The following is a 20095-nucleotide window of genomic DNA, read 5'->3' as shown; positions in this document are numbered from 1 at the left end:
CATCTACCTGTCCATCAGTGTGTGTGTGTGATTGCACCATGATATGTTAATATGGATATCATGACATCCCCCCTTTTCACAAGGATATGTGCCTAAATGGTAATAAATATTGATGTGTACTGAGTGCATCTGAGTATGTGTGTGCAATATTTACAACATGTACATGAGGCTAAACTATATACAGAGCAAGGTGTCAGGTGCAACAGAGCAACGAGGTTGTACCACAAACAAAACAAGTGCAATATCATCAAATATCGAAAGAACGACAAGAAAGAAACACGTTATCATTATTGCACAACAATTCAGTGAGTCCAATGTGCAAACAGGCTCATAAGTCCAGTCTATTAGGTGGGCGACGATTCGGGTTGACCGTTAGGGTGGCACACCATTCATCGCCCGGATTAATGCTGTGCACTGGCATCGGTTGGTGGGTCCCACTTGGGGACATCCGGTTCCTGTCTATTACCGCAACGCAGAAGGGTTCCCGGTCATCGATATCACCGGTCTGTACGTTGTCAGGGTATGACTCGGTGTATGGGGGCTGAATGGCCCGCACGTCCCTGCGTGGCTGGCGGAATTGCGGAGAGTTGGCAGGTTGAGCTGCTCGACAGCAGGCAGCGTAGTGGCCCATCTTGCCACAGCGGAGGCATTGTCGCGTTTTGGCTGGACATTGCCGCTTTAAGTGTGCGGATCCACAGTTGCCGCACGTCGTGATGTCATGGCGTTCGTTGCGCCACCGCACTGCGCGGTGCAGTCCTGCGTAGAGCGCGCCTGCGCATCACGTCCCTCTGCGTCGACGCCGCCTCTTTTGGCGCGTACAAGCGCGGGAGGCCTCGGAAAGCGCGCAAAATGGCCGCCCTCGTCCGGGCTGTGGGCCGGGAGGAACTCGATCGACTGGACCCGCTCGGCCTCGTAGGACCCCTGCCGTGCCGATTCGGCCGCCTGGAATTGGGAGTACCGGCTGGTCGCGTTTTCGTCGAGGACGCAGGTTTTGATGGCGGTGGCTAGGGTGAGGCGCTTTATTTTGAGTAGCTGCTGGCGTAGGGTGTCCGAGGTGACCCCAAAAACTATCTGATCCCGAATCATGGAATCGGAAGTGGCCTCATAGCCGCAGGACTGCGCGAGGATACGGAAGTGTGTCAAAAAAGATTGAAAAGGTACATCCTTACCCTGCAGGTGCTGCTGGAAGAGGTACCTCTCGAAGCTCTCATTCACTTCGACGCTGAAGTGTTGCTCAAGTTTTAGAAGGACCGTCTTGTACTTCGTCTTGTCCTCGCCTTCCGCGAATGCCAGGGAGTTGTAGATGTGGATGGCGTGTTGCCCTGCCGTGGAGAGGAGGAGGGCGATCTTCCTGGTGTCCGATGCATTCTCCCTGTCTGTGGCTTCTAGGAAGAGCTGGAAGCGCTGTTTAAACAGCTTCCAGTTGACGCCGAGATTTCCAGCGATTTGGAGCGGCTGCGGCGGGCTGATGGTGTCCATGGCGCAGGATGGCGGATCTCTGAAGAGGTACAGGTAGATCTCACAGTCACTGGCGAGTTTCCAGGCCTGGTATCATGTCGTGTTGGGTGTTCCGATACACAAAGGAACCAACACGGTTGTAGATGGTACAACTCTGTTTTATTATTCTGTACAATAATAACTGTTAACTTCTGGCTGTGGTTCGTACTTCACCAGCTAACCTATGGACCCAGCCCTAGCACTATCTTAGTAAGGCACTCAGCACATCTTGTATGTCTGAGTGGCACGCTGTGAGCTCTGTGCTCTGAGCTATCTCCTGGTAGAATGAGCGGGAACTGTGGTGTTCCCTGTTTTATAGTGCATGTGCTCTCCCTGGTGATTGGCTGTGATGTGTGTGTGTTGGTTGGTCCATCTACCTGTCCATCAGTGTGTGTGTGTGATTGTACCATGATATGTTAATATGGATATCATGACAACACCCTCCTCACCTAATTGTCAATGGTGTGGGGAGGACTCCTACAAAGGGAGCCCTCCCTGAGGGGCCCCCAAACCTCCAGATGGCAGGACAGAATGCCACAATGTATCTGGATGGTTGACGAGAACGAGGAAGTGAAGGGTGTGCAGAGGCAGCTCTTACTGAAAACCCCTCCATGCGGAATAAAAAAGCACCGAGGGAATTTCTGCGAGATGGCTCAAACTGTGGGATCCAGGTTTCCGAGGGAGGTTTCAGGACCTAGGATCAGTGTGAAATTCTGATGGAATGTGGGTCAGTTTTGACGGAAATCCACCACATGCCTCATGTGCAGTCGGGGCTGAACCCCACAGGTTTAAGGCTGTGGATGGTTGTTTGCTGTGTGCTGGACATGAATAGACACGTGACATGCTCCCAAGTCTGATCGCCCCAGCAGACTGAGCTGTCTCTTCCACCAGCATGGGCATCATTATATGTGTGCTGTCCAGGTGTGTACAGATGGTGAAGGGGCCTCATGAGCCACATATAGATCAAAGCAGCTCTCTTTGCTGCATCTCCGTGTCGTACTGCAGCTCAAGTCAAACTGCAACAAAATAGCTCAAAATAGTGATAGCAAGTTTTCTTTTGACAGCCTTTCAAATTTCCCCAAGCTCCTTGGAACAGTCGAACACTGCTTCTTTCTGACTCCAACAACTTTGAGAACACCTTGAACAACACTGAACACAGTATTTTCTGCAGCAGCTAAAGAAAGTCAAAAGTATTTTGCCTGAAAGTCCCATTGCGATTTCTTTAAATAATTCTGTGGGAGGTCCCTTGTGCAGTTCAGATAAGAGTGTTGGAGAAAGGTTCTTAATAGGACCAACAGCATGACAGATTGAGTGCCAATTTGAAATTTGAAGCGAGGTGGCACCAGGATATGCCCACTCTGTATGTTTCCTGTGCATGCACAGCTCATCCACATGCAAACCTTTACAGGCCAAAACTACAAGTGGCTCAAAGTGCAGCGGCCATCATTTTCAGGATTCTAGGCTTCTGTAGCACCAATACAAATGGCACAAATGAGCTCAATTTTGAGGCGAGAGTCCCCACAATCTCCAAGATTATTTATTAATGAAAGGCAAAGGCTGATACACATACAGGATGGGTCATACATCCCCAGCTCCACGTTCCACACTGCCCGGCCCCTGCTCCCAGGGTTCCCTGTTAATCGTTATTGGCCAGGGTTCGCGCTCCCCCATGCGATTGGCCCTAAGCCAGCCATGTGTGCCGCCAGGGCCACCCTTAAAGAGGCCATGCTACCACATCCCTCCCCCATTAAATCTCTTATAACATTATACACAATAATGATGTACAGATTCTATATACATGGCAAAAGATATCAAGGAAGAGAGAGTTCATCAGAGTCAGATCATCCAGGAACTTTCAAGTCCCCCCAGACCTCTTCAGTACTCCCACAGCTCACCAGCCTCCGAGACAGTAATGTTGTCGGTGGCCGACAATAGTTCAGGACACCTTGTCTCTTCAGTTGGGGAACTGGTCTCACCGGCTTCCATTGACACAGCTGGTTGGGTTAACTTGGGACTTCTCAGCTTCCTTTGCTCAGTAATATTCACAGGAGTGTCAATAACACCAGTAGGAGCCATCTGCTCCGAAACAGTGTTCGCCACTGCCCAGCTCCTCAAATGATCGATGTGATTTTTGACGGTTCTGCCATTTAGATCCACCCTGTATGACATGGGCCAAACTGGGACACAATTCACCCAGCTAACCACAGTGGGCCCGAGGCGAATTTTCAGGCTAAGACCAGTACTCCCACCTGGAACGATCTGTCACTCCTCCACATAATCCACTGACTTCTCTGGGAGGCCTAACATGCCTCCACCCTCCCTGCCAAATTAGGAAACACCAAATCCAAATGTGTGTTCTGAGGCGACGGCCCATCAGCAACTCGACAGGTGTGACCCCCATGGTGGTGTGGGAGAGTCATGTTGTACGATAACATAAAATTAATACATTAGTCTGTCAGATTGTTTCCTCATGGCATTTTTACAGATCTGTATGGCTCTCTCGGCCAAACCAGTAGATGCAGGGCGCTATGGGGCCGTTCTAGCTTGGCAAATGCCGTTTGCTTGAACAAAATTTGGAAGTTGTCCCTTGTAAAAAGGGTGTTGTTGTCAGATACAATGGATTCTGGCCGTCTGTGTGTGGCAAACACTCGGCATAAGGTGTCCACCGTAGCCGCCAAGGTCGTGGTCTCCATTTGCTGTATAGAGTGGGCATCCATCAAAACTACACCTTGCCCAAGAAAAGGCCTGCGTCGTTAATGTGAACCTTGGTCCATGGGTGACCGAGAATTCCCAGGGGTGGAGACTGGCAAATGGAGGCAGTCATTGTTGAGTCTGACAGGGGAGAAAATTGCTGTACCATTTATTCAATGGCTTTTTCAATTCCTGGCCACCATATATAGCTGCAGGCCAGATCATCATCTTTATTTGCCCTGCGTGGACACTATGTAGCTCTTGTAAGAGAGGTTCCCTGACTGGTGGTGGAGTGATGTCTTGTGAGCCCCATAAATTACATCATCCTCACACACAGTTCATTTTGGCAGGTTAAATAAGGTCTCAAACGCTCGTATTTCTCATGGTGCCACCCAGTCTGTATCATCCGTTTTACTTTCGACACTATTGGATACCGCTGGGTCCAATTCTAAATGTAGCCAGCTGACACTGATAAGGTGTTCAGGAAGTTCAATGCCAAAATGATCTCCTGGGGTATTGGTGGAGGTTGCACATTTTTTGGTAGGGGGAGTTGGCTCAATGCACCTGCATTGGCAAACTGTATGCCAGGTCTGTGCTGGAAGTCATAGTTGTAGGCCATCAGCAGCAAGGCCCAACATTACACCCTGATCGTGACTTTAAATGATTATAAGTGATTATAATGAATCGTTGTCTAAACACATATTAGTGTAATTTCTTCACACCGTATATGACTGCTAATCCCTTTTTCTCAATATAAGCATAATGTTGATCCCCCTGCAAAAGGATCCTTGAGGCTAAGGTGATGGGCCGTTCAGAACCATGCCCCATCTTGGGGATAGTGCTATCCGTATCCAGTAAGGAGGTGCATTGCATGTGAGTACAATCAATTTCCCAAGGTTGAAGTGAAGTAAAAGGTTTAAGGATTGCAAAACTTGCTTTACCAAACCAAAGGGGGAGCCCCCAGTGCCACCGTTGATGTTTCCTTAGTAGCTGGCGTAATGGTGTCAATGTTGTGGCTAAATTTGGAATGAACCTGTCATAATAATTTACCAGGCCGAGGAAGGATTTGAACTCAGTTACATTCTTGGGTGCTGTGACCTCATGGGTAACCTTGATTTCCTCCTCAAGGGGATATAGACCTGTTAAATCTACATGAATCCTCCTCCTCAAGGGGATATAGACCTGTTAAATCTACATGAATCCATCACTTCTGACCCTGGAATGTACATTTTATGCATTTGAAGTGGACACCCGTGTCCTCCAGGCTAGACGTGTGCTCATCAAGAGTAGTCCCGGTGACCCAAACATCGTTGAGTTGGACCATCACTTTGGGAATCCTTTGAAGGAAGTTTTCCATTGTACGCTGGAAAATAGAGCAGGCTGGCACTATTCAAAAAGGGAATATCATGTACTGAAATAGGCCCTTATGTGTATTTATCATAGCAAACTAGGACTCTTTGTCCAATTCTTATTGTAAGTGTGCATGGCTGGATCTAATTTAGACTAGGTAAGGCCTCCCTCCAGCTTGGCGTAGAGGTCTTCAATCCTGGGGATCAGGTATCTATCCACCTCTGCAGCCTGATTGATGGTTAATTTGTAGTTCCCGCAGATTCTTATGGATCGATACGGCTTGAGAACTAAAAACTGAACCGATCTGATTATGCCCAGTCCTTCTAATCACTTAAGTTCAACTTTGACCTTCTGATGCAGGACATAGGGAACTGGTCTGCTCTAAAATACTTGTGTTAAATCCAAAGTGACATAAATTGTGGCTTTCACATTGTTGATTCAGCTTAGCTCGCTGTGAAAGGCATCCTCGTATCTTCTTAGAACATCTTGAAGGACACAGTTGGAAGTTAAAGACATTTCTAGGCAATTGAGTTTGATTTGTTGTAACCAGTCCCTTCCCATTAGGCTATCTCTGTGCCCTTCCATGACAACCAGGGGTAGATGGGCCTCTTGCTCATTGTAAGCTACTGGTGTGATGGTGGTCTCAAGGATTTTCAGGGTTTCCCCAGTTTAAGTGGAAAGCTTGGCTGTGATGCTACTCAAGTTTAAAGTTTGAGCTCCATCATGGACATAACACCAGGTGCTCAATCATCCTCCAGTGGTATAAAAAGTTTGCCCCTCCACTACTATCACTGATGCCCCAGTGTCGACTTCCTTTTTCAAGGGTTTACCATTCACACTTAGGACGATTTCAATGGGGGCTGTATTGTTTATCTGGACTATCAACAGTGGCACTGCGGACTGCTGCAGCTGTTGGTTTTTTTCACATTCGCGCACTCTACCATGTGTGGCGACGTGCTTGAATATGGCCTCTGCGATTACAATAGAAACAAACTTACGGTAATGGTAAATCTTGGAAGGATGGTCTCCCTAGCAATTCACCTCTGTCTTAGGTTGACGACCTGTTCTTTTCCCAATCCTTTTACTCCAGTCCAGTCTGGCGGACCATGTCTGGTTCTGCCCTGTGCCTGTTGATGCTGCTGTGCACCTTGAGACCATACTGTCCCATACCTGACTTCCCCTTCATCCACGCTTCGGAGATCAGTGGCTCTTTTACAGCGCACTCCATCACCTGAGCTATCTCAATCGCTTTTTCCAACATAATAGTAGTTTCAGCCAGGTGTTCTTTTGGATATTGAGATTATGGGTTCCACAAATTAAGCAGTCTCGTAGCATATTGCTAAACATAATCCTGAACCCACAATGCTTCCTCCGTGAGCTGGCAAAGTCTGGCTATGAAGACTGAGTTGGCGTCTTCAGTGTCTGAAACGGCGGGACCAAATTTACACCACTGGTGTGTTATAACCTGCCTACTTACCATTGGCTGGGGACTAATGACTATCCCACAATCCTGTGGGAGTATGAGCTTCCCCAATGAGGGGGGCGGAGAAACCACTATTAAACTCCTAGTATAAATAAAGCTGGCCAGTTCAGGAACCAGCAGGAAGGAGTATGTAGCAAGGGAAGTTACTGCTACTGTTATGTATATATGTTATAGTAAATAAATGTTATTACTTTGTATCCTTAAAACTCGTGCTGGATTCTTCGTGGCCCTTACAAAAGGTGGATGATTGAGGGCCTGGGGTTAAAATGGTCCTTGACCAACTTGACCACTTGGTCAAAGTGCTTTGAGTCGGGCGCCTCCAGGGACATGAGATTCCTTATCAAATTATAGGTTTGGGGCCCACAAATTGTCAGAATATCACCTTCTGCTTGCCTTCCCTCAGTGTTGGGCCCACAACTGTTCACAATTTACATAGATGATTTGGAGTTGGGGACCAAGGGCAATGTGTCCAAGTTTGCAGACGACACTAAGATAAGTGGTAAAGCAAAAAGTGCAGAGGATACTGGAAGTCTGCAGAGGGATTTGGATAGGCTAAGTGAATGGGCTAGGGTCTGGCAGATGGAATACAATGTTGACAAATGTGAGGTTATCCATTTTGGTAGGAATAACAGCAAAAGGGATTATTATTTAAATGATAAAATATTAAAACATGCTGCTGTGCAGAGAGACCTGGGTGTGCTAGTGCATGAGTCGCAGAAAGTTAGTTTTCAGGTGCAACAGGTGATTAAGAAGGCAAATGGAATTTTGTCCTTCATTGCTAGAGGGATGGAGTTTAAGACTAGGGAGGTTATGCTGCAATTGTATAAGGTGTTAGTGAGGCCACACCTGGAGTATTGTGTTCAGTTTTGGTCTCCTTACTTGAAAAAGGACGTACTGGCACTGGAGGGTGTGCAGAGGAGATTAATCCCAGAGCTGAAGGGGTTGGATTACGAGGAGAGGTTGAGTAGACTGGGACTGTACTCGTTGGAATTTAGAAGGATGAGGGGGGATCTTATAGAAACATATAAGATTATGAAGGGAATAGATAGGATAGATGCGGGCAGGTTGTTTCCACTGGCGGGTGAAAGCAGAACTAGGGGGCATAGCCTCAAAATAAGGGGAAGTAGATTTAGGACTGAGTTTAGGAGGAACTTCTTTACCCAAAGGGTTGTGAATCTATGGAATTCCTTGCCCAGTGAAGCAGTAGAGGCTCCTTCATTAAATGTTTTTAAGATAAAGATAGATAGTTTTTTGAAGAATAAAGGGATTAAGGGTTATGGTGTTCGGGCCGGAAAGTGGAGCTGAGTCCAGAAAAGATCAGCCATGATCTCATTGAATGGTGGAGCAGGCTCGAGGGGCCAGATGGCCTACTCCTGCTCCTAGTTCTTATGTTCTTATGATCTCATTCGCAGTGAAGAAGTAGCAGAGTCGTTTGATGTACAGGCTCCAATCATCAGCCCCTTGGTCAACGGGTCTAGTTTACCGATAATTGGCATTTTCACTCACGTTTTGATGGTTCCTGACTCTCGTTGGTCTTTCTTCTTTTTTTCAAATACTCCTTCCTTTCTCGAATCACAAAGTACTGCAGGTTGCGATTGAACCTTTTACCTCGTTGCCAATGTAGTGGTTCAAGACAATGCTCGGGAGGCTTCCAGCAGTAACATAGGGGTTTATTAACGAAAGGCAAAGGCTGGTAATAATACAGACACAAAACACAATAGGATGGGTTTTACCTCTCTGGCACAGGGGTCCACACAACCCGGGTCCCTGTTCCCAGGGTCCCATGCTAACTCGCTGTTGGCCAGGGTTTGAGCGTTCCTGAGCAATTTGCCATGCTTGGTCACGTGAGCCGCCAGGCCTACTCTCTTAAAGGGGCCACGCTACCACACCATATTGGCATAGCATTGTCCCACAAAAACCATTCCTGTATCCTGCCATAACTAAATACGTATACTCTGTGTCTTGCAGACACAGCTCACTGAAAAGAAGAATTAGGTATACTGGTCCTAGTAATAAAATAATCAAATCAATAATTTAATTTTTAAAAGGGCTGAATTTCCACCATGGAGTTGAATAACTATGTTTGTTTTCGGATCAGAGCCTACCTCCAGTGGGAAACTGATAAAGTTCACTGGGATTAGCTGAACAGGAGACTGATTTCCTGTTCACTTAGAGCCAGTATGGGCAGGAATGGATCTGGGTCAGATGAAGTGTGGGATTCATTTGTCATTGTTTATTCTTCAGTAATGAAGAAGGCCATCTTCATTTGTCATCTAGGCGTTGAGCTGTGTGGGTGCGAAGGTGGCTGTCTTATCTTAACATGAAAAATTCTAGTGCAATGGGGACAAGACAATGAGGCTGGTTGGTAGTTGAGGGCACTGTTCCATGAGTTTTATGTACCTTGCGCTTGTTTTAAGCTGATACTATCTGTTGTTCTTCGTATGCTGATGCGCTGTTGGCAATTGCACTTCTCCAGTCTGAGCGGCCCTGGACAAGAGTCTCCCATGATGCAATATCAATTCTGAAGTACTTGAGGGAGGCTTTCAGGTATCCTTGAAGTGTTTCTTCAGGCCACCGCGGGAGTATGTTCTGTTTCACAGTTCACCGTAGAAGATTCGCTTAGGAAGTCGGTTGTCACGCATTCTGGTGACATATCCTACCCATCGGAGCAGTTTCTGTGGTAACATTGTGAAGATGCTGATCTTGCCATTTCTCCTGAGGACCTCTGTGTCTGAGGCTTTGTCTTGCCGATTAATGTTAAGGAGGTTGCAGAGGCAGCAAAGGTGGAAGCAATTGATTTTCTTTCGACAGTCCAAGACTCACTCTTGTAGGGAAGAGTGAAGAGGCTGACTGCTCGGTAGACATTGAGCTTGGTTTCCATGCTCACCCTCTACTTTCCCATACTGCATGGTAAAGTTTTCTGAAGGACACACTAACCTTGGAAATTCTGGCATTGGTCTCGTCATCAATATGAACACAGTGTGAGGGAATGCTGCCCAGGTAGGTGAACCTTTCCCCTGCGGTCAGCTTACTCTCACTGTCAGCTCTTGTTATGGAGCTTTCCTGGGGCAGGTTGGAACAAGACTTCTGTCTTCAGTGCGCTGATGGTGAGGCCAAAGTTATCATAGGATGTGGAAAACAGGTCCATAATGTGTTCCATGTCTATCTCACTTCCAGCATTTGATACACAAGTCAGCAGCAAATAGAAAATCACGCAGTCTATCAATGAGAGCATTGGTCTTGGCCTGGATGCATCGCAGGTTGTAAAGCTTGCTGTCCATTCTTAGTGGATGTCCATTTCTGGGTCCTCATGCTGGAAGGTGTCAGTGAGCATAGCTGAGAACATGATGCTGAAGAGGGCCGGTGCCATTACACAGCCCTGCTTCATTTCATCGGTGACAGGGAAGAGGCAGAAGTCTCATTGTCATCAAGAATGTGGGACTGCTTGCCATCGTGGTCCTGTCGAACCATGAATGGATTTGCCTGGACATCCAAACTTATTCATAATCTTCCAGAGACATTCACAGCTAACAGTGCCGAAGGCTTTGGTTAGGTCGACAAAGGTGACGCAAAGGTCAGCATTTTGTTCTTGGCATTCCTCCTGCAGTTGGCGAGCAGCAAACACCATGTCGATGGTCCCCCTACCTTTTCTGAAACCACGATGGTCCCCCTATCTTTTCTGAAACCACACTCTGCAGAAGTGCTCAAGAAGCAATAGGGGCCGATTTAGAAGGATTCTGGCAAGTTAGGTGGATTGGCCATGCTAACTTGCCCTTAGCGTCCAAAGGGGTTGTGTTGGGTGTGGTTGCTGTGTTCCGGGTATGGGGCGGAGGTGTGGGCTTAAGTGGGGTGCTCTTTCCAAGGGCCGGTGCAGGCTCGATGGACCGAATGGCCTCCTTCTGCACTGTAAATTCTATGCCTATGCCTAATTCTTCTCGCAGTAGATAGGAGAGATATTCCTCTGAGATTGTCACAGGACTTTGCATTTGTAGATGTGAACAATGAAGGCACTTTTTCCCCTGGGAGGAACCCTTGCTCCCACGTGATCTGGAAGAGCTGGGTGAGCTATCTGAGCAGTTGTGATCCATTGTATTTAGAGATCTCCACTGGAATTCATTTGACTCCCGGGGCTTTGCCACTGGGCAATTGCTGTGCCGTGTCCTCTGTTTCCAACAGTATGGATGGAGTGCCTAGAGCAAGACTGGTGTTACCCTGGGGCAGCCTATTTCTAGCTTTGACATTGATGTGGGGGTGGTCTGTTGTGAATGTTATTGAAGTGCTTAGCCCATCTCTCCAGGATGTGAGAGATGAGTAACATGGTGCTATGGCACCGGGACAATCTTGTTTTCAGGGTATGGTCTCCTTTCCCTCCCTGCCTCTCTTTCCTCTCTTGTCCTCTCCTGCTGCTCATACTTGTCCCCTCATTGTCACTGGGCCAAAAATTAGCAGCATTCATTTTGGACAAGGGGCTGTCCAATTGTCCTTGGCAGTCTTGTCCTCTTGTTCCTTTTCCCCTGAATTGCCAGCGCAATGAAAAACCCATTTAGTGCCCAGGCATTGAGTGCCCACTCTCCCTGCCACATGTACAGTGCCATTGGCAACTCCTTACTAAGTGCCAAGTCCATCTTTGACACATTGATCCTCTTTTGGAGCTGGGGCGATGCCCTGGGACAGCCTTGACTGGCTCCCCACTCTGTACCCAGCCAGCTCCTTCAACTAACCTGCAACAGGAGGCACTGTAGCATGTGGACTGCGGTGATTATCCCTCCAAGGGCAACACAGAACAGGTCACCTTGTTTAGAGGACCAATTGGGACTGAGAGTGGGAGTCTTCTTTTAGGCAGAAGACATGTAGGGACTGGGGCCATTGGGTGGGCTGCTGTACGACAGTCGTGTGGACTGTTGGCCTCTATACAATTTTTATTACCAATAAGTACTTTTTGTGTTTCTAATGAAGTCTGTGGAAAGTGCATCATTACATGTACCGTCTTCAAAATTCCACCCTTCAATGTCAATAAGCTCATAAACTACTTTTATTGGGCCTCAAAATAGTGAAAAGCAGGATATATATTACCAGCATCCTGAAATTGATGCCCCGACCACAGCCAGTATTTTCCAGCACACCTCACCCCCATTCATGTTCCTGGGGCCCACCTAAAAATACATCCCTAAGAGTACAGTTTTGTCATCTTCCATTTCTCTGTTAAAATAACAATTTTACTCCTTAGTCCTATAATTTAGACATTTGGGGTGGGATTTCCCAGCTCCCCGCTGCGTGTTTTCCGGCGGCAGAGGCGGCCCGCCAGAGGTATTTACTGGTCTCGCCGTTGTCAATGGGATTTTCCGTTGACAGCACCTCTTGCCGGCCTTGAAACCCGTGCACCGATGTGGGACCGGAATTTCATGCCGGCATCAACAGTCGATAAATCCCACCCTTGATTTCAAATGGAGTGTAAGGAAAGCAGTCAAGCCTTTCACCTGAGTCTCTTCCCAAAATATACAAACTGGAAAAGAAGCTCTGTTCTTTTGTGTAACTGAAATGTGCATTCCAACATGCTAAAGCTGACAGAACAGTCAGTAGCAAAATCTATAACCTGCCACATCTGATAAAAGTCTAATCATCAATCTAACACAGTCGACTCTATTACATTTCTGAAAGGATTTCTAATACTAATATTCTCCAGAAAATCAAGTTCCTTTGAGCTGCAAAATCTTCTGACATTATTACTAACCTTTCACTGAGATAATTGGGTACGAGGTAATCTTCCAGTTTGTCATTTGCAGCACAGTTAATTTCCTGCTGACATCATCACAAGTATGGGGCAGTGTACATGACATAGGCAGGAGCTAGGGTTTCTTGCAAACCTTGTGCAGCAAGGCCGCGGGACACTCAAAGGGTTTGAACATCTTCATGAATTATAATTTCAGTGCCCCTGAGCTTTTCTGGGTAGGTTTCTGTTCATAGATAGTTCATAGAATTTACAGTGCAGAAGGAGGCCTTCGGCCCATCGGGTCTGCACCCGCCCTTGGAAAGAGCACCCTACTCAAGCCCACGCCTCCACCCTATCCCCCTAACCCAGTAACCCCATTTAACCTTTTTGGAGACTAAGGGCAATTTAGCACGGTCAACCCACCTAACCTGCACATGTTTGGACTGTGGGAGGAAACCGGAGGTGCTGTCAATGGAAAATCCCATTGACAACGGCGGGACCAGTAAATACCTCTGGCGGGCCGCCTCTGCCGCCGGAAAACACGCAGCGGGGAGCTGGGAAATCCCGCCCCAAATGACTAAATTATAGGACTAAGGAGTAAAATTGTTATTTTAACGGAGGAAATCCACGCAGACACGGGGAGAACATGCAGACTCCGCAGACAGTGACCCAAGCCGGGGATCGAACCTGGGACCCTGAAGCTGTGAAGCAATTGTGCTAACCACTGTGCTACCGTGCTGCCCTTTTGTGTCAGGGGAAAGTATTTTATCTTAGAGACAATATTGAATCATTGCTCTGGATTGTCAGTTGATCTCAATCTTTTGGCAGCAGCAAGATGGTGACTAGCTTCACCATTGCTTATAGAGGAAAGTGGAAAATCCTCCAAGATTCCTGACTTGATCATGATCCATTGGTAGTGATTTGAACTCAATGCCTGGCAATAGACTCACATTGTGGATTAGCCATTATATACAGGTTAAAAAAATGGTGTATTTCAGGAAAAGCTTGACGGGTACACAATTGAGAAAGGAACAGAAAAATGGGGTGAGGAGAAATAGGGTGGGAAGAGGCTTGCACGGAGCATGAACACAAGCATGGGCCTGTCGGGTTGAATGTGTTGTTACCATACTGTAAATTCAGCATTGTCATTGTGAATGTACAACTTTCTTTTCCATTGATTTCATCAACTCTGGTGACTCTTGCTGGACAGCGCATGTTCATGGGTGTCATGTGTGAGGACAGGAGTAGGGTTCGATGTGATGCCGCCATGGTGAATTTGTCATAAATCAGACATTGCAAAATGAAAAGTAGGCAGTTGGTATTCACGGAACAGAGATGACTCATATCTGTCAGGAAAAGACAATTGAACCATTTGAAAAGAGGGAGCAGTAACTTTTAGGTAGAGTTTCAGCTCCAGGAGAACACACTGGCGGAAAACAAAGTTCTGCAGTTCAGAGTGCTCAAGATGAAAATTTATTTCCAGAAGTTATTTTAATCTAGAAATTCTGGGGGTGGACAGATCGGCAAACATATATAGGTTGAAAATCAGTGGGCGGAATTCCCTGACAATGGGGCTATGTCCCCCCGCCTGCAAGAAAACAGGCGCGAATCACTCTGGACATTCGTGGAGAAAGTCCAGAGTGATTCTCCGTTTTGAAGGGACTCCGTGCAACATGGCGGACCCTCACCGCGGCCCGGCCCCGACAATATAGGCCTTCCCCCGAGATCGCACATGCCCGATTGCGGGCCCCCCCCTCCCCCAGAGATGGATCCCCCGCCCCCCACCAGTGCGGCCGAAGACTGGGTCCGCAGCCGCCACTCCGAACTCACGCCGGGTGGAACCATGATTGAACCACGCAGCCGGGAACTCGGCCAGTTGGCGGTGGAAAATCGCCATGGGGTCCTCGGAGAATCGCGGGAAGGCATCGGACCCGATCGCGGGTCTGACGCCCCATTCTCCGCCCCCGCGGCGAGCACGATTGCGGCACGGAGGCTCGGAGAATCCCGCCCCGTGTTCCTTCCAATGGACTCATGCTGTTATTCCATAAGGATGCAAATGGACCTATCAGGTGCTGATCTTGTTCAAGAGTTATTTGTCGCTTCTGTAGGGGTGAAGTTTCTCCCTGCCTCAATCAAGGTCATTGATGCAGAGAGGCAGGGCATGAGGAAAGAACCGCCTGAGTCTGGATATTCTTGTACTGCTGGCCCCTGACAGCAGGACATGGGGAATAATAATAATAATATTAATAATCTTTATTAGTGTCACAAGTAGGCTTACATTAACACTGCAGTGAAGTTACTGTGAAAAGGCCCAAGTTGCTGTGGTGATATGTATCATTGTATATACACAAGGGGTTAATGTAAATACACTACAACTAAGCAACCACTAAAGGGAGCACCAGAGATGTCATGACATGCAGACATACAGCCAATGGGTCATTACAACAGGACACAACCATTAGGTAATCAGGACACCCAGAGGTGGCATTACCACAAAGGGGCACTTCACAACCCATATAAAAGGACAGGGCACACATGCTCTGCCTCTTTCCACAGACCCACAACTAGAGAGTACATCAGGGTTGATCAGAAGCATCACACCCAGCACGTGGCTTAGCGAAGACTGGTTTAGTTAGACTGAGTTACTACAGTTAGATTAGCAGGAGAGTCAAACTCATTTAAGAACTGTGTTAACAGTTCAATAAATTGAACTCATTACAAAGTCTACCCTTCCTTTGTCAAAGCATTCAACAAGGAAGCAGCTTATGCTACACGAAGAAGCATAACACAACATGATACCAGGAGTGCCTGATCAATCTATTTAGTTCAACTCAGCAGGCAAGATGATCGAGATTCCGGTTCCTCAGCAAATCAGGAACCACGGCAATCTTAGTGCCAACTGGCGTGCTTAATAGTTCAATAAACATATTGAACTCATTACAAAGTCTGGACCTTCCTTTGTCAAAGTATACATCAAGGAAGTAGTTTATGCCACATGAAGAAGCATAACACAACAGTCGCCACATTCCGGTGCCTGTTCGGCTCATTGAGGGAGAATTCAGAATGTCCAATTCACTTAACAGCACGTCTTTCGGGACCTGTGGGAGGAAACCGGAGTACCCTGAGGAAACCCACGCAGACACGGGGAGAACGTGCAGACTCCGCACAATGACCCAAACGGGAATTGAACCTGGGACCTGGCGCTGTGAAGCAACAGTGCTAGCCACTGTGAACAAAGAACAAAGAAAAGTACAGCACAGAAACAGGCCATTCGGCCCTCCAAGCCCGTCCCGACCATGCTGCCCAACTAAACTACAATCTTCTACACTTCCTGGGTCCGTATCTCTCTATTCCCATCCTATTCATGTATTTGTCAAGATGCCCCAGGATGCTACCGTGCCACCCTGGTAACTAGTAAACATAGTTTAAAAAAGGCATTTCGTTCACTTCATAGTGCATTTGGAGACCAGTTTATCTTGGCCTGGACTAGAAATAACAGACTGCAGTCCCCTTCCAAAAGGATATAATTGAGACACATTTAATTGTGCCTCAAGACCCAGCTACCCAGAGTCAGCAATGATGGGCCAGTTTTCTGGCTTCTTCTCCAAAGCGGGACACCCATGAGCTAAGTCTTTGGGTTGTGGGTACTTGCAGGGCCTATTCAAATACATTGATGTCCAACACACTGTGCAAATTCTGCCAGTCAGCAGAGTTCACCTATGAGAACAATGCCAGCATAATTTCCAGGATTATATTTTCCGGGTCATGATAAAGATTTCCCAGTGTGCTGTCACAAGGTCCTGTAACACGTTTCTGAAACGCTTCCTGTAATGCTATTCCATAACATTCCTGAGTCGTATTAAATCATAGGTAACATTTATTCTATTTTAGGGAAATATATTCTGTGACACCTAATTGAGTCACTCTTTTCCTGTCGTTGATTCCCAGCCCAAGTCCTGACCTTCATTTTCTCAAATATTTTAGAATACCGCAAAGGAATAAATTCAGTCAAACTAAAACGATTGGCGTCAGGTCAGGTCTTAATCTAGTATGTGACGCAAGATGCAGGTTGGTTGTAGGTGCGCGGTGTCTGAGACATAGTATTCATCATGTGACTCATCAGCTGATGAGTCAAGTGATTCCTTTGTGGTTTCTTCTCTGGTGTAATTTGGTTAACAGCAAACATTTACAGCTCCGGAACCTTCTGAGAGTTTATTTGTTTTTTCATATGAACATCGGAAATAGGGCAGGAGGAGACTAGTTAGCCCCTCAAGCATACTCTGCCATTCAACTAGATAATTGCTGATCTTCTACTTCAACACCATTTTCCTGCAGTATCCCCTCTGTATTCCGTGATATCTTTAGAATCATAGAATTTACAGTGCAGACGGAGACCATTCGGCCCTTCGAGTCTGCACTGGCCCTGGGAAAGAGCACCCGACCCAAGCCCACACCTCCACCCTATCCTTGTAACCCAGTAACTCCACCCAACCTTTTTGGACACTAAGGACAATTTAGCATGGCCAATCCACCTAACCTGCACATCTTCGGACTGTGGGAGGAAACCGGAGCACCCGGAGGAAACCCACACAGGTATTGGGAGAACATGCAGACTCCGCACAGACAGTGACCCAAGCCAGGAATAAACCTGGGACCCTGGAGCTGTGAAGCAACTGTGCTAACCACTGTGCTTACCACTGTGCTACCGTGCTGCCCCCAAAATATCTGGGAATCTATTGCAATCTATTGATCTGTGCCTTGCTCTTGTGCCAGAACAGGTTCTGACTCTGTATGCTTTTATAAAAAATACCTTCATTGTTATTTCTTATTTCAAAACTGATTCATTTCTCTGCGCCTACTTGATCTTGTGAAGTCGACCCCACCGGTAAAGTGGATTATACATTGGACTTTGAGTTTGGATTCTGAAATTGATGTGAACCAGTGTGTGGAATTTTAGCTTTTTTTTTCAAAGTGTCATGGTTAGACTGAATACCGATGTGTAGCTCTCCAGCTGCACAGCCCAGTTTTCACTGCAGATCTTGAGCCACTGAGTAAAAATAAATCAGTGGGCGCGGTTTTTGGCATCACTCTTGCAGGGTGGGACCTAATAGAGCTGGCAAGGCCAGCTCCACAGAGATCGGGGTGACATCTTTAATGGGCGCCCCAATCAGAACTGAACATCAACTCCCCCAACCCTGCACAATCATCGGGGTTCCAGGGCACAGTACCAGGGAACTACCTGGGCATGTCATAGGAACATAGGAATTAGGAGCAGAGGTAGGCATTCAGCCCTTTGAAAGTGCTCCGCCATTCAATCAGATCATGGCTGATCTCTTCTTGGTCTCAAGTCCACCTCCCTACCTGTTGCCCATATCCCTTTAATCCGTTTTTAAAATCAGAAATATATATACCTCTTTCTTGAAACCATTTAATGACTCAGATTCCACAGCACTATGGGGCAGCAAATTCCACAAATTCACCACTCTCAGCGAGAAATAGTTCCTCCTCATCAGGAGGCCGTAACTCCTTATCTTTACACCCTTGGTATTCTGAAGATGACTCACATCTTCAATCAGCTGTTGTAAACCTTGCCAACATGATGCAATATCGGCAAGGTTTGAATATGTAGTGAGGGGGAATCATGTGACTGGGTAATTACATTCTAATATATTCAGAAATGTTAAAATGAGGTTCTCGCTCTTTGTAGGCGTGAACCTCATGACATCACTGGTGAGGGGTATGGAAAGTCGGGAAACACGATTTCTCCGGAGAGGTTTGGGATCCCTGATTCTCTCCAGATTTTCAGCCAGTGTTGGTAATCCGGCGGACCACTAACCGTGCTCAAAATCACCCCTGCGGTTTATTTTCTCTATGGTTTCTGTTCCCTTCTCTATCCCTCCCTCTGCTGTAGGAGTGCGGAGCGGGAAGTTACAGATCATCCTTTTTTGCAGGTTTTGAATGTGTGCAATAAACCAACCTTCTGAGTTACTCCTACATTGAATTTGTGTGGTGTTAGTAGACATCAGATCACACATAAACTGAGGATAGGAAATAAGCATCTCTTATTGGGAAAAACAAACAATTCAAAATGCCTCCTGTTTCTGGACAGATAGTGAGAGGATCCAGTGCTGTTTGAACTGACCCTCTTCCTGTCCATCACACTGTATATTAATATTATCTCTCCTATATTAATAAAACAACAGGTGAAATTTAGAACAAATCATGGCTATGCCCACTGTCTTAAAGATGTATCAACTAAGAGGATAATTTGATTTTTTTTAAACAACAATTTTAAAACAACAAAAATACCATCTGGTTCATTGTAATAATAATAATCTGTATTAGTGTCACAAGTAGGCTTACATTAACGCTGCAATGAAGTAACTGTGAAAATCCCCTAGTGACCACACTACGGCGCCTGTTCGGGTACACTGAGGGCGAATTCAGAATGTCCAATTCATCTAACAGCACGTCTTTCGGGACTTGTGGGAGGAAACCGGAGCACCCGGAGGAAACCCACACAGATACGGAGAGAATGCGCAGACTCTGCATTGACAGTGACACAAGCCGGGAATTGAACCTGGGATCCTGGCGTTGTGAAGCAACAGTGCTAACCACGGAGCTACCATGCCGCCAATGTCCTTTCAGGAAGGAAATTTGCATCTGACCTACATGTGACTCCAGACCCACAGTAATGTGATTGACTCTTAACTGCCCCCTCGAGGGCAATTAGGGATGGGCAATAAATGCTGGCACAGCCTGTGACGCTCACGTCCCATGAACGAATAAAAAAACTTTTAACTTCCTGCAATAAGTTGTATTTCTTGCAAATGCAAAATAACCATAAAGCATGCTGTGTTTCAGCTCCCTACCTCCTGAGGACAGAAGCATTTTTTAATGCTAAGAAAGGCAATGAGGAACCAGTAGAAACCCAATTACACCAGTCAGCTGATAGCAAACACTATCAGGACATGAGAACATGCACAACCTGGCAGCCAGCAATACATTCAATACATGGAGTTATAGACCTTAACATTCTTTGATAGATAAGGATATAGGTGTTCCACAGTGCCTACAAATTCTTAATTAACCTGCCAATCAAACTAAACCAGGGCTCTGATCTATAGCCTAACCTGTAACTGATCCCAAATATTCATTTAAAACATGCAAACCAATTCCATTTTCTATCTTTGAAATGGGTTAACCAACAAAACATTGGCCTGTATTTGCAGCACATTTATTGTGCATAGAAGTGTTACTCTGCGGGGGAACATTTCATGTGATTTCTGATCTCGATGTACTCTTTTTAATTTTGTATTGATATTCTTTAGATCTACATCAGTAGTTTAGAATAAAGTATTTGT

The sequence above is a fragment of the Scyliorhinus torazame genome, chromosome 6 (genome assembly GCF_047496885.1).
Source record: "Scyliorhinus torazame isolate Kashiwa2021f chromosome 6, sScyTor2.1, whole genome shotgun sequence".
NCBI classification, from domain to species: domain Eukaryota; kingdom Metazoa; phylum Chordata; class Chondrichthyes; order Carcharhiniformes; family Scyliorhinidae; genus Scyliorhinus; species Scyliorhinus torazame.
The sequence above is the reverse complement of the archived record's forward strand: the minus strand, read 5'-3'. Positions refer to the sequence as shown.